This window comes from Rhinoderma darwinii, chromosome 9 (genome assembly GCF_050947455.1).
Source record: "Rhinoderma darwinii isolate aRhiDar2 chromosome 9, aRhiDar2.hap1, whole genome shotgun sequence".
NCBI classification, from domain to species: domain Eukaryota; kingdom Metazoa; phylum Chordata; class Amphibia; order Anura; family Rhinodermatidae; genus Rhinoderma; species Rhinoderma darwinii.
Window position 1 is genome coordinate 41,700,346 of NC_134695.1, and position 14,696 is coordinate 41,715,041.

A 14,696-nucleotide genomic window follows, 5' to 3' on the forward strand; every position below is an offset into this window, starting at 1 on the left:
CCATCTATACAGACCATGTGCACCCCCATCTATACAGACCATGTGCACCCCATCTATACAGACCATGTGCACCCACATCTATACAGACCATGTGCACCCCATCTATACAGACCATGTGCACCCCATCTATACAGACCATGTGCACCCCATCTATACAGACCATGTGCACCCCCATCTATACAGACCATGTGCACCCCCATCTATACAGACCATGTGCACCCCATCTATACAGACCATGTGCACCCCCATCTATACAGACCATGTGCACCCACATCTATACAGACCATGTGCACCCACATCTATACAGACCATGTGCACCCCATCTATACAGACCATGTGCACCCCATCTATACAGACCATGTGCACCCCATCTATACAGACCATGTGCACCCCATCTATACAGACCATGTGCACCCCCATCTATACAGACCATGTGCACCCCCATCTATACAGACCATGTCCACCCCTCATCTATACAGACTATGTGCACCCCATCTATACAGACCATGCGCGCACCCATCTATACAGACCATGTGCACCCACATCTATACAGACCATGTGCACCCACATCTATACAGACCATGTGCACCCCATCTATACAGACCATGTGCACCCCATCTATACAGACCATGTGCACCCCATCTATACAGACCATGTGCACCCCCATCTATACAGACCATGTGCACCCCCATCTATACAGACCATGTGCACCCCCATCTATACAGACCATGTGCACCCCATCTATACAGACCATGTGCACCCACATCTATACAGACCATGTGCACCCCATCTATACAGACCATGTGCACCCCATCTATACAGACCATGTGCACCCCCATCTATACAGACCATGTGCACCCCCATCTATACAGACCATGTGCACCCCCATCTATACAGACCATGTGCACCCCATCTATACAGACCATGTGCACCCCCATCTATACAGACCATGTGCACCCACATCTATACAGACCATGTGCACCCACATCTATTCAGACCATGTGCACCCCATCTATACAGACCATGTGCACCCCATCTATACAGACCATGTGCACCCCATCTATACAGACCATGTGCACCCCATCTATACAGACCATGTGCACCCCCATCTATACAGACCATGTGCACCCCCATCTATACAGACCATGTCCACCCCTCATCTATACAGACTATGTGCACCCCATCTATACAGACCATGTCCACCCCCATCTATACAGACATGCGCACCGCCCATCTATACAGACCATGCGCGCACCCATCTATACAGACCATGTGCGCCCCCATCTATACAGACCATGCGCGCACCCCATCTATACAGACCATGCGCGCACCCCATCTATACAGACCATGTGCACTCCATCTATACAGACCATGTGCACCCCCATCTATACAGACCATGTGCACCCCCATCTATACAGACCATGTGCACCCCCATCTATACAGACCATGTGCACCCACATCTATACAGACCATGTGCACCCACATCTATACAGACCATGTGCACCCCATCTATACAGACCATGTGCACCCCATCTATACAGACCATGTGCACCCCCATCTATACAGACCATGTGCACCCCCATCTATACAGACCATGTGCACCCACATCTATACAGACCATGTGCACCCCCATCTATACAGACCATGTGCACCCACATCTATACAGACCATGTGCACCCACATCTATACAGACCATGTGCACCCCATCTATACAGACCATGTGCACCCCATCTATACAGACCATGTGCACCCCATCTATACAGACCATGTGCACCCCATCTATACAGACCATGTGCACCCCCATCTATACAGACCATGTGCACCCCCATCTATACAGACCATGTCCACCCCTCATCTATACAGACTATGTGCACCCCATCTATACAGACCATGTCCACCCCCATCTATACAGACCATGCGCGCACCCATCTATACAGACCATGTGCGCCCCCATCTATACAGACCATGCGCGCACCCCATCTATACAGACCATGCGCGCACCCCATCTATACAGACCATGTTCACCCCATCTATACAGACCATGCGCGCACCCCATCTATACAGACCATGCGCGCACCCCATCTATACAGACCATGCGCGCACCCCAGCTATACAGACCATGCACACCCCCATATGGACCCTGACCCTCAATAAAAAGGAAGCAACCCAAGAATGAAAAAATAAAGATACAAAACATTTTAATTGGGTGTTGAACGGTCTCCCCTTTTATTTCTAATCACATGACTACACTGAAAACGGCAAAACCCAGACTCACAAAGACTCATCCTTCAGCACTCAGGACAGGAAAAACCCCTGTGGAGGAACCTCTAGGGAACCATGGCTGAGGATGCCCTTCCCCCGGGCTTAGGTTAATGCCAACATGCTGCGCTGTTGTACCTGGGATTTTCGGCCGTATCTGCGACATAGGCCCCTAATGGAACCTCAAACACAGATGTGAACAGGCCCTTACACAAATATAAATGGACATGATAGTTTGCAAATTCCAAAAATCCTACAGGTAAAACCAGGGGCGTTAGTAGGGTCTTAAAATATCAGGGGCACAAGCAAATCAGAGATAGCATATCTATAAGAGGCTCCTATAGCTACACCGCTTGATAGAATTGGATACATTGAATATTTTGCAATGGCCGAGTCAATCACCAGATCTCAACCCGATCGAGCTGCATTTCAACTTAAGGCAGAAAGACCCACAAACAAGCAGCAACTGAAGACAGCTGCAGTAAAGGGGCAAAGCATCACAAAGGGGCAAACCCAGCGTTTGGTGATGTCCATGGGTTCCACACTTCGGGCAGTCATTGCCTGCGAGGGATTCTCTACAAAGTATTAAAAAAAACCATTTTATTTCTGATAATGTTAATTTGTCCAATTACATTTGAGCCCCTGAAATGAGGCGGCTGCGTAGAAAAATGCTTGCAATTCCTAAACGTTTCACAGGACATTTTTGTTCAACTGCTTGAATTAAACCTGAAAGTCTACACTTCAATTGCATCTCAGTTGTTTCATTTCAAATCCAATGTGGTGACATGCAGAGCCGAAATCATGAAGATTGTGTCACTGTCCAAAGAATTGTGGACCTAATTGTATGTGGTTTACATATTTAACCCCTTAAGGACGCAGCCTAGTTTTGGCCTTAAGGCTCAGAGCCCATTTTTGAAATCTGACATATTTCACTTTATGTGGTAATAACGTCGGAATGCTTAAACCTATCCAAGCGATTCTGAGATTGTTTTCTCGTGACACATTGGGCTTCATGTTCGTGGTAAAATTTGGTCGATATATTCAGTCTTTATTTGTGAAAAATTGCAAAATTTAGAGAAAATTTAGAAAAAATTGCATTTTTCAGAATTTTTAAATGCATCTGCTTGAAAAACAGACGGTTATACCACCCAAAATAGTCACTAGTTCACATTTCCCATATGTCTACTTTGGATTGGCATCGTTTTTTGAACATTCTTTTATTTTTCTTGGACGTTACAAGGCTTAGAACATAAACAGCAATTTCTCATATTTTTAAGAAAATTTCAAATGCCTTTTTTTTAAGGTACCTCTTGAGTTCTGAAGTGGCTTTGTGGGGCCTATGTATTAGAAACCCTGATAAAACACCCCATTTTAAAAACTAGACCCCTCAAAGTATTCAAAACAGCATTTAGAAAGTTTTTTAACCCTTCAGGCATTTCACAGGAATTAGGGTATGTTCACACGGCCTATTTACGGACGTAATTCGGGCGTTTTTGCCCCGAATTACGCCCGAAAATAGCGCCTCAATAGCGCTGACAAACATCTGCCCATTGAAAGCAATGGGCAGACGTTTGTCTGTTCACACGAGGCGTATATTTACGCGCCGCTGTCAAAAGACGGCGCGTAAATAGACGCCCGCGTCAAAGAAGTGACCTGTCACTTCTTTGGCCGTAATTAGAGCCGTTATTCATTGACTCCAATGAATAGCAGCGCTAATTACGCCCGTAATTGACGCGGCGTTCAAGCGCCTGCACATGCCGCTACGGCTGAAATTACGGGGATGTTTTCAGGCTGAAACATCCCCGTAATTTCAGCCGTTACGGACGCCCTCGTGTGAACATACCCTTAAAGCAAAGTGGAGGTGAAATTTGCAAATTTCATTTTTCTTGCTGAATTTCAATTTTATTCATTTTTTTTCTGTAACACAGAAGGTTTTACCAGAGAAACACTACTAAATATGTATTGTCCAGATTCTGCAGTTTTTAGAAATGTCCCACATGTGGCCCTACTGCGCTCGTGGACTAAAACACAAGCCCTAGAAGCAAAGAAGCACCTAGTGCATTTTGAGGCCTCTTTTTTTATTAGAATATATTTTAGGCAGCATGCCAGGTTTGAAGTGGTGTTGAGGTGCCAAAACAGTAGGAATCCCCCAATAGTGACCCCATTTTGGAAACTACACCCCTCAAGGAATTCATTTATGGTTGTTGTTACCATTTTGACCGCACAGTTTTTTCACAGCACGTATTTGAATTGGGCTGTGAAATGAAAAAAATGTCATTTTTTCCAATAAAATGTCATTTGTGATCAAAATTTCTTATTTTCACAGGGAACAAAATACCCCATTTTGTTGCCCAATTTGTCCTTAGTGTGGCAATACCCCATTTGTGGTGATAAACTGCCGTTTGGGCCCATGGGAGGGCTCAGAAGGGAAGGAGCGCTGTGTGTTCTTTGGAGTGCAGATTTTGCTGGTTTGGTTTTCGGGTGCCATGTCGCATTTGCAGAGCCCCAGAGGTATCAAAGCAATGGAAACCCACCAAAAGTGACCCCATTTTGGAAACTACATCCCTCAAGGAATTCATTTATGGTTGTTGTTAGCATTTTGACCACACAGTTTTTCACAGCACCTATTTCAATTGGGCTGTGACATTAAAAAAATGTCATTTTTTCCAATAAGATGTAATTTTTTATCAAAATTTCTTATTTTCACAGGGAACAAAATACTCAATTTTGTTGCCCAATTTCTCCTGAGTGCAGCAATACCCCATTTGTGGCAATAAACTGCCGTTTGGGCCCATGGGAGGCCTCAGAAGGGAAGGAGCGCTGTGTGTTCTTTGGAGTGCAGATTTTGCTGGATTGGTTTTCGGGTGCCATGTCGCATTTGCAGAGCCCCAGAGGTATCAAAGCAATAGAAACCAACCACAAATTACCCCATTTTGGAAACTACACCCCTCAAGGAATTCATTTATGGGTGTTGTGACCATTTTGACCCCATTGTTTTTTCACAGAACTTATTTGAATTGGGCTGGGAATGAAAACAAAATTATTTTTTTCAAATAATATGTCGTTTTGGCTGAAAATGTCTTATTTTCACAAGAAACAAAATACCCCATTCTGTTGCGCAATTTGTTCTGAGTGCCGCAACACCCCATTTGTTGTGATAAACTGCCGTTTGGGCCCATGGGAGGGCTCAGAAGGAAAGGACCACCATTTGGCCTACTGGGGATTTTCTAGTGCGAAGTCATGTATGCAAAAAGCACCTGAGGTACCAGTACAGTTGAAACCCGCAAGAAGTGACCCCGTTTTAAAAACTACACCCTTAAGGCATTCATCTAGAGGTGTAGTGAGCATTTTGACCGGAGACCTACACCCCATAAACTGTAATGTGGGTTCTCCCGGGTATGGCAATACCCTACATGTGGCTGTTATCAGCTGCCTGGGCACACAGCAGGGCTCAGAGGGGAAAGACGAGGGGGGATAAGCTGTGCGGAGTGCATCAGGGTAAGTAAAATTGGGGTAAATTATAAACCAAGGGATGTATGATAAATTTTAAAACACTCTTTCATACAGAGCTCTGGTTATTCGGGACACGCGTCACATTGATATATTGTGTCATCCCTTATCGCCCTCTTATAGCAGACTTTGCACCTCTTTTGACTTTTTCCCTTCTTGCCAGTTTGGGGAACTTCTCCTGGAAAGTGTTGCCGCCCTGGTACAATGCGTGTGGCCCCGCTTCCAGAAGTACTGGGTGCACCCCCCTTCCTGGTCTCTAAAGATTAGGTTCTTGATAATCACCTCTTGAAATTCCAGGAAAGTTCCCATCTGGCCTGTACATCGATGTAGCACGTACGCATTGTACAAAGCCATCTGTATGATGTGCACGGCCAGCTTCTTATACCACACCGCATGGCGCTGTAGGGCTTCAGGATTTGATCTTACAAGTCCACCCCTCCCATGTACCTATTGTAGTCCAGGATGCAGTCTGGTTTGGGGGTGGCCTTTCCTTCATATATCCTAAACCTGTATGTATACCCTGATGCACTCTCGCACAGCTTATACATCTTCACGCCATACCTTGCCCTCTTACCCGGCAGGTACTCGCGGAATTGAACCCTCCCTTTAAAATATACCAGGGACTCATCAATAGAAATACACTTCTCAGGGGTGAATGCTTGGGAAAACCGGGCACTGGAACGGTCTAATAGGGGTCTCCGTTTATACAAACGGTCAAAACTGGGGTCATCTCGGGGTGGGCACGGCTCATTATCAGTATAATGTAAGAAGCAAAGTATTGCCTCATTTATTTATTTTTTTAGGTTACAGTTCAGTTCTGAAGTTGCTTTGAGGGGCCCATATATTAGAAACCCCTATCAAACACCCCATTTTAGAAACTAGACCCCTCAAAGTATTCACAACAGCATTTAGAAAGTTTATGAACCCTTTAGGTGTTTCACAGAAATTTAGAGCAAAGTAGAGGTGAAATGTACATTTTTTTTTTTGTCAGAAAATCCTCTTTATACCATTTTTTTAATAACACAAAAGGATTTATTAGAGAAACGCAACTTAATACTTATTGCCCAGATTCTGCAGTTTTGAGAAATATCCCACATGTGGCCCTAGTGCGGTAATGGACTGAAGCACCGGCCTCCGAAGCAAAGGACCACCTAGTGGATTTTGAGGCCTCCTTTTTATTAGGCACCATGTCCGGTTTGAAGAGGTCTTGTGGTGCCAAAACATTGGGAACCCCCCAAAAGTGACCCCAATTTGGAAACTAGACCCCTTGAGGAATCCATTGTAGTTTTCTTGGGGTGCATGCGGCTTTTTGATCAGTTTTTATTCTATTTTTAGGTGGCGTGGTGACTAAAAAACAGCAATTCTACTATTGTTTTTTTATTCTTTTTTTTTTTTACAGCGTTCACCGTGCGCTATAAATGACATATTCTCTTTATTCTGCGGGGCGATACAATTACGTCGATACCAGATGTTTATAGTGTTTTTTTATGTCTTATGGCGTTTGCACAATAAAATACGTTTTGTAAACAATCATTCACTTTTTGTGTTGCCTTATTCTAAGAGCCATAACTTTTTTATTTTTCAATCAATAAAGCCGTGCGAGGACTTATTTTTTGCGTAACGAACTGTAGTTTCGATCAGTACCATTTTTCGGTACATGCGACTTTTTGATCTCTTTTTATTCAATTTTTTGGGAGGTGAAGTGACCAAACAATTGTGATTGTGGTACGGTTTATTATTATTTTCTTTTACGGCGTTCACTGTGCGGGATAAATAACGAAATAATTTTGTAGTTCAGGCCGTTGCGGACGCGGCGATACCAATTATGTCTAGTTTATTTGTTTGTTTATATATTTTTATTAATAATAAATGACTGATAAGGGAAAAGGGGGGATTTTTACTTTTAATACTTTTAAAACTTTTATTTTCTTATTTTTACACATCTTTTTTTAACTTTTTTTTAACTTTATTACTTTGTCCCACTAGGGGACTTGAGGGCAGGAGGCCCTGATCGCAATTCTAATACACTGCACTACATGCGTAGTGCAGTGTATTAGAACTGTCAGCTACTCACTGACAGCAATCATAGTGGGTCCTGACGGTGTCAGGACCCACTAAGCTTCAGTCTATGGCATAGCCGGACGCCATTGTTTGGTGTCCGGTTGCCATAGTCACCATCGCCGGCCGCTATCGTGTAGCAGGCCGGCGATGGCAGCTTAACCCCTAAAAAGCCTCGATCTATATAGAACGCGGCTTTTAAGGGGTCAATCAGCGGGGACACAGCGATCGGTCCCCGCTGTAGGAGCTGTGACAGCTGCTGAACAAGACAGCAGCGTCACAGCTCCTGTATGTGTCGGGAGGACGGCCGAAACGGCCGTTACTCCCGAGACGTACTATTAGGTCATGGAGCGCGAACGATACAGCTGCCATGACCAAATAGTACGTCCAGGAGCGGGAAGGGGTTAAGGAAGTGGTGAGGGGCGTGGCCAAGTAAATCAGGGGATCCTTATTTTTCAGATGGGTTGGGATCACAGAGGTAGCACCCCCACTTACAGATGTGTCCTGTGAATATACCACAATTGTCTTGAGATGACAAAACACCCTAAGGGCTTATTTAGACGAACGTGATATACGTCTGTGAACGCGCGTGGTTTTCACGCGCCTCGCACGGACCTATGTTAGTCTATGGGGTCGTGCAGACAGTCAGTGATTTTTGCACAGCGTGAGTCCGCTGCGTAAGGCCTCATTTACACGAGCGTAATATACGCGCGTGCTTTTCACGCGTGTCGTACGCACCTATATTACTCTATGGGGCAGTTTAGACGATGCGTGAATTTTGCGCAGCGTGAGTGCGTTGCGTAAAACTCACGACATGTTCTATAATCGTGCGTTTTTCACGCATCACGCACCCATTGAAGTCAATGGGTGCGTGAAAACCATGCATGCCGCATGGAAGCACTTCCGTGCGAACTGCGTGATTCGCGCAAGAGCTGTCAAAAGGATGAATGTAAACAGAAAAGCACCACGTGCTTTTCTGTTTACAAAAACATCCAAACGGAGTGTCAAATTAGAGATGAGCGCGCCGAACTTCACCGGGTTCGGCCGAACTCGTTTTGACCGAACCCGGCAAAAAATGTTCGGGTACGCAACGGCAGGAGACAGTCACTGTCCACGGTGCTGAAAGAGTTAAACTGGTTCAGCACCATGGACAGTGACTTCCGATCACAGCGTTTGAAGCTGGTCTTCATAGGGGCAGAGAAACTTAGAACTAAAAAAAAAAATGCACATTGTCTAGGAAAACCTGACAGCACAAAGTCAGTCTATGCGATCGGGGCAGTGTACTATGGCGTGCTGCAGAGCCACTGGGCAGTAGACATTGACATAGAAGAACAGTCAAATACTAGTCTCTGCTGCCAATTGGTATGTGTATGCGTGTATGAAATTATCTTCCCATGTTTAACAGGTAGTACTTAGAATAGTCATCATATAAATAACCGGCACTATCAAAATGACAGTGTTTAATTTATGAAAAATCTGTTCATTGTAAAGCCTTATTCACACAGTACAGTTGTGGTGCAGTTTTTTTTATGCAGTTTTTTGAAGCCACTATCAGAACTAGATTTTAAAGGAAGGTGAATAATATACAATAGAAAATATTCCACTTCTCCTCTATATTTCAATCCACACCTGGTTGTGGTTTTCAATACATCACCAAAACTGCACTGTGTGTATATACACTTAGGCTTAGAGCAATTTTAATGTTGCAGAGGATATTTAAAAGGTGTTGAGTTAGTGCCGGAGGAAGCAGAGGTTGCAGCCTTGAGCTATGGAAATGACACGTGATTGTTGGGGTGCCCAGTTTCAGTGTTGAGGCTTACTAGGGGCACTATAACTATGTGGGGAGGGAACTAAAGGGGCACATGTACTGTGTTTGGACTTCCTTATGATGCACACTTTATATGTGGGGGCACTATCACTGTCTGTATGGCACTAAGGTATTACCATTAGGGCTTGTACACATGTAACAGAATTGATGCAGAACATTTCTGCCACAATTACGCAGAAACTAGTAGAAATTCCGCTGCGGAAAAACCGCACCATTTCCAGCATTTTTTTTTACTGCAGAAAATGGTGCATATTTTGCTGCGTTTTCCTCAATGCTGGGAGATGGTGATATCTCCTCTGAAAATCGCAGCAATTCAGTCCACTTTCCGCAGCAGGAATCGACATGCTGCGGTACGAAAAATACGCACCACAGGTGAATTTCTTCACGGAAATTTTACGCAGCGTGTGGATGAGATTTGTTAAATCTCACCACTTTGTGGCTGCTGTATTCTGCTGCGTATTTTCCGTCCGCAATTCCAGGCGGAAAATATGCAGCAATTCCATTACGTGTGGACAAGCCCTTACAGTGTAGGAACAGTGGGGGGGGGGGGGGGACGACTCTATTACTGTGTAGGAACAGTAGGGGGGACGACTCTATTACTGTGTATGGGCAGATAGGGAGCTTAATTACTGTGAAGAGTCACTATTACTGTGTGGGGGTGCAAAGAGGGGAGCTATTACTGTGTTAATGCCACAAAGGAGGCTCTATTGCTGTTTGGGGCACTGTTACTTTCTGGGGCATCTGTTTGGCACTGCAGATGTAACTCAACATACAATATTTATTGGTTCCGGGACATTCATTGTATGTTGAACCCATAACTTGATAGAAAAGTGGTAATTGGTTCCGAAGTCCCCAAAATGTCAACACGAAAAAAGAAGGATTGAAGAACATTTAGAACAAAAATAATAAAGATAAAGCAAGTCCTTACTTTTATCAGTCCGAAGGAGTAAATGGAAACTAGTTAACCACTTTCTACAATGATGGGAGTATCCATCAGCTCTGGGAACCCCACTGATCCTTGGATCAGTGGCCAGGAGCACCGCTGTGCAGGTAAAAACAGGATTCTCAGGATCGGGTCACAGAGGTTGTTTTCAATAGTTTTTTTTTATTGAACAGGTTTGTAAAATATCAATAATACAGACTCGCAGAGTCTCAACAATTGAATAACAACAATACAATCAAAGAGAGTATTAGACCAACATGGCCCGTGTTCAAACCCACATTACATGACTGTCATGATGTCGGAACTTTTACAAAATCTAGAGCATATAAATTTAATCATAGTAAACATAGGCAACTATCATTGACATCACATTGCTTTAGAGCGGACCATTATATGACCTCTATGGACAAGAAAAACACACAATAACAAAAAGATGGGGGGGGTCGTAACCATCTCTATGTGTCACAAAATTGTACGATTCCTCCAGGGGGCCCAAACTGCCTGGATGGCACCACACAACAGTGCCGTATTTATATCATTGGGGGGTTCGACTTGAACAACCTTGTTAATAGGCTGGTAGACCTGGTTCCGAAAGGTGACAACTATTGGACATTCCCATAGGATATGCATTAGCGTGCCCTCCGAAACCACACTGCCTAAAGCAATGCGAATCAGCAGACAAATTAAATCGAGCTATACGAGTGGGAACCATATACCAACTCATCAATACCTTATAACCCGCTTCAACCAAGGATGTGTTAATAGATAATTTCGAGGTCAAACACGCCATCTCCCTCCACTGCTCCAAGTCCATCACAGAGTCTAAATCATGCTCCCATCGGGTCATGTAAGGGAGACAAGATCAGAATATATCGTAGATATCTTATGCCTTGTACCAGGGAGCCAACAAAGCCTTTCAAAAGTGGTCAATCCCCCAACTTGGATTTCCAGGCTAACAAGAAATGGTGTATCTGCATATATCTAAAATGCTCCGATGGGGGCATCGAGTGTGAGTCCTTAAAGTAAAGCAAAGCGAACCAAGAGTATGGTTCAGAGTCTCCCATCAACCTGAGGACTGCAACAGGCAGTAGCTGTGAAGCACAGAAATCTAACTCAACGTTGACACTTTCTGCAGACATTGTAATCCAAAACGGAGGATCCCTCTTCGGCCCTCCACACTTCAAGGAGGGTTAGACTGTAGGCGGCGAGAGTACACCGGCTGTTCCCGGGGTGCGTCCTGACGACCTCCCTGTGTACGCCAAATCGGTGACAACGGAGGATCTTGCATAGATAAGCGAGGAGGGTTGGATGTGTCTGGCGACGGTAGGATATTTAAGTCCCTCAGAAGATCTTCCCCTTCCTGTAGCGTGGAAAAGCCATATTGCCTGTTATTACACATAAAGAGGAGGCGAAATGGAAATGCCCACCTGTACGGAATAGCGTGATGTTTGAGGGTCTGCAGAACAGGGCGCAGTATCCGCCTTTTTTGTATGGTTTGGGGAGCCAAATCTGCAAATATCTGTATCGTGGTGTTACAAATGGTGATCACTGGAAGTTTCCGAGCTCTTTCCATCACTTTCTCCTTAACAGAATAATAGTGGAGTTTCACTATAATATCTCTAGGAAGTCCATCCCGCCTCATGGCCGTCAATGCTCTGTGAGCTCGGTCAATTTCCATATGAGATTCCGATATATCTGGTATCAAAGTAGTGAGTAGCATATGAACCACCGTCGGCACATGCGTTTGAGATTCCAGGACCCCTCTGATCCTGAAGTTATAGTGTCGAGACCTATTTTCCAGGTCCTCGATTATAGTAGTCTCCACATCCAATTGACCCTGCAGATCCTCAAGAAATCTAGTATTCTGGTTAGCCCTTGTCGTTGTGGAGATCAATCTGGTTTCTATGGCCTGCATATGAGCACCCACTTTGTGAAGATCATGGTGGACTGCAGCAATTTTGGAGCTGATCTCTCCCATCTGTGCTTGCATAGCTCTAGAGATGCAGGAAAAAATGGCGTCCTCTGACAGGACGGAAGTAATGGCCGCCGGCGGGAGCGGGTACTGTACCACATGAGAGGGCGAGGATTGTGGTGCTCCCAGGTCTGGGATCGGGCCCTCTGCCATCAAATCCTCCGGTGCCGGCGATGGCGACACGCTCCGTTGCTCCCTGAGGAGTACAGGATAGTCCTGCGAAAGAGTCGATGAGACGGGCTGTGCCTGTGTCTCCTGCTGCTGCAGACCCAGCTCCACCATGTTCGGCGCCGCCATTAGCGGATCTCTGTGCCTGGGTTCGCTTACCCCGTCTGCCGCTCCCTCTTGCCATAGGTGAGTGCCCGGGCATCCGAGCTACTGCTCCTGTCGTTTATGGGGTCCAATGCCTGCTACTAGCTGTATATATTCTGGGTTACCTTCACGAGGTGTGGAGCCTGGCTAGAAGACGTCCGCCATGTTCAGCTGCGCGCATGCGCCCTCCCGGGTCACAGAGGTTGAACTACCACCGTTGTGATGGCATATCCTACCAATATGCCATCACTTTATGACATGGAAATACCCCTTAATCCACACTTCTCTGTGGGGCAGCTTGTGCCTGTAATGTTCAATTCATTTACTGCAATCTCAGATACATTAAAAGGGTTATCCAGTCCCTAGAAAATGGTGGCCTATCCTCAGGATAGGCCATCAATAGCTGATGGGTCGCGGACCGACTCCCAGGACCCTCACCGATCAGCTGTTTTGAAGGGGGTGCAGTGCTCGTATGGATGTACGGATGTAGCGGCAATTCACAGTGTTGCAGCCTTCTTCTCCCATTCATTACAATAAGAGAAAAGGCTACAAAGGCTATAAGAGAATCGCCGCTACATCCGTGTCAACGATTTCACAGTAAGCAAGTAGAAAACAGCTGATTGGCGAGGGTCCCAGGAGTCGGACTGCGATTTTTAGGGACTTGACAACCCCTTTAACTTTGGTACAGGAAAAACAGAAGAGTTTTTTTCTGGGGGTGTGGTAAGTGAAGATGAAATGTGTTTTGGGATACATTACTGTACTCAATTCACTGACAGTCCCTATTTTCTGCTATACTGTAGTAGCAGGGACCTTCACTGTAGTAGAAGGGACTATCCAGCTATCTCTATTTTATAGTCGCCTCTATTCAGTTTGGTAAAACAGTGATGCTGATTGGCTGGAGAAAAACCCAACCAATTGTGTGCACCACTGCCCGACGTCATCACAAGTTGAGGCTGCATTCAACATACAGTGGCCAATAAGCTACATTAGTACGTATAATTATTTGAAAGCTAAGGCCATCATCATTTTCTGGCATAGAAAAGTCGCAAAAGGGCCCAATAGTCGCAATGTGCGTTGCACATAGCGACTTTTGCTCTTTTTATGTTGCCCTCACCACTTTTGTGAAAAGGGGGCATGGCTTCCCCAAAGAGAGCCACAGTTGCCTGACAAATTTATTATAATTTATGCCAGATATTTTGCATACATTAATATACGCCAGCTCACCCAATGATCAGACAATGAAATAAAAAAAATGAAATACTCACCTCACCGCTCCTGTTCTCCCCTCTGAGTCCCCTCCGGCTCCCTCAGCATATTGAGGCTCATACAACGTACTGACGCTGGGCAGGATCAGAACGTTATACGTGACGCAGCACTGATGACGTTGAGTGCTGCGTTGCATTTACAGCCCTGATTCTGCTCATGTCAGGATCTGTATGAGCCGCGGCCAGTACTAAGTGCCTGAGAGAACCCAAAGAGAAGTGAAGAGCAGTGGTAAGGTGAGTACACTTTTTTTTATTTTACAGTATGTCCGATGGAAAGAGGCAATCGATGGACACGGCCATGGTTGTTGTGCCATAATTGTGGCACATGGTTGACCGAAAGATGCGAGAAATTTGCTAAGAGGCGTTTGTCTCTTAATAAATGTGTCGGAGATTACTCCAACATTTTTATATTAAGACTGGTGTATGAAACGCCCGTCTTAATAAATTCCCCCCTATGTGTAGGTAATATGTGGTCATGATGTATAGTATAGTGGTATCAGGCTTCATTCACATCTGCGTCAGGGTCCCGTTCTGACGTTCCGTCGGGGC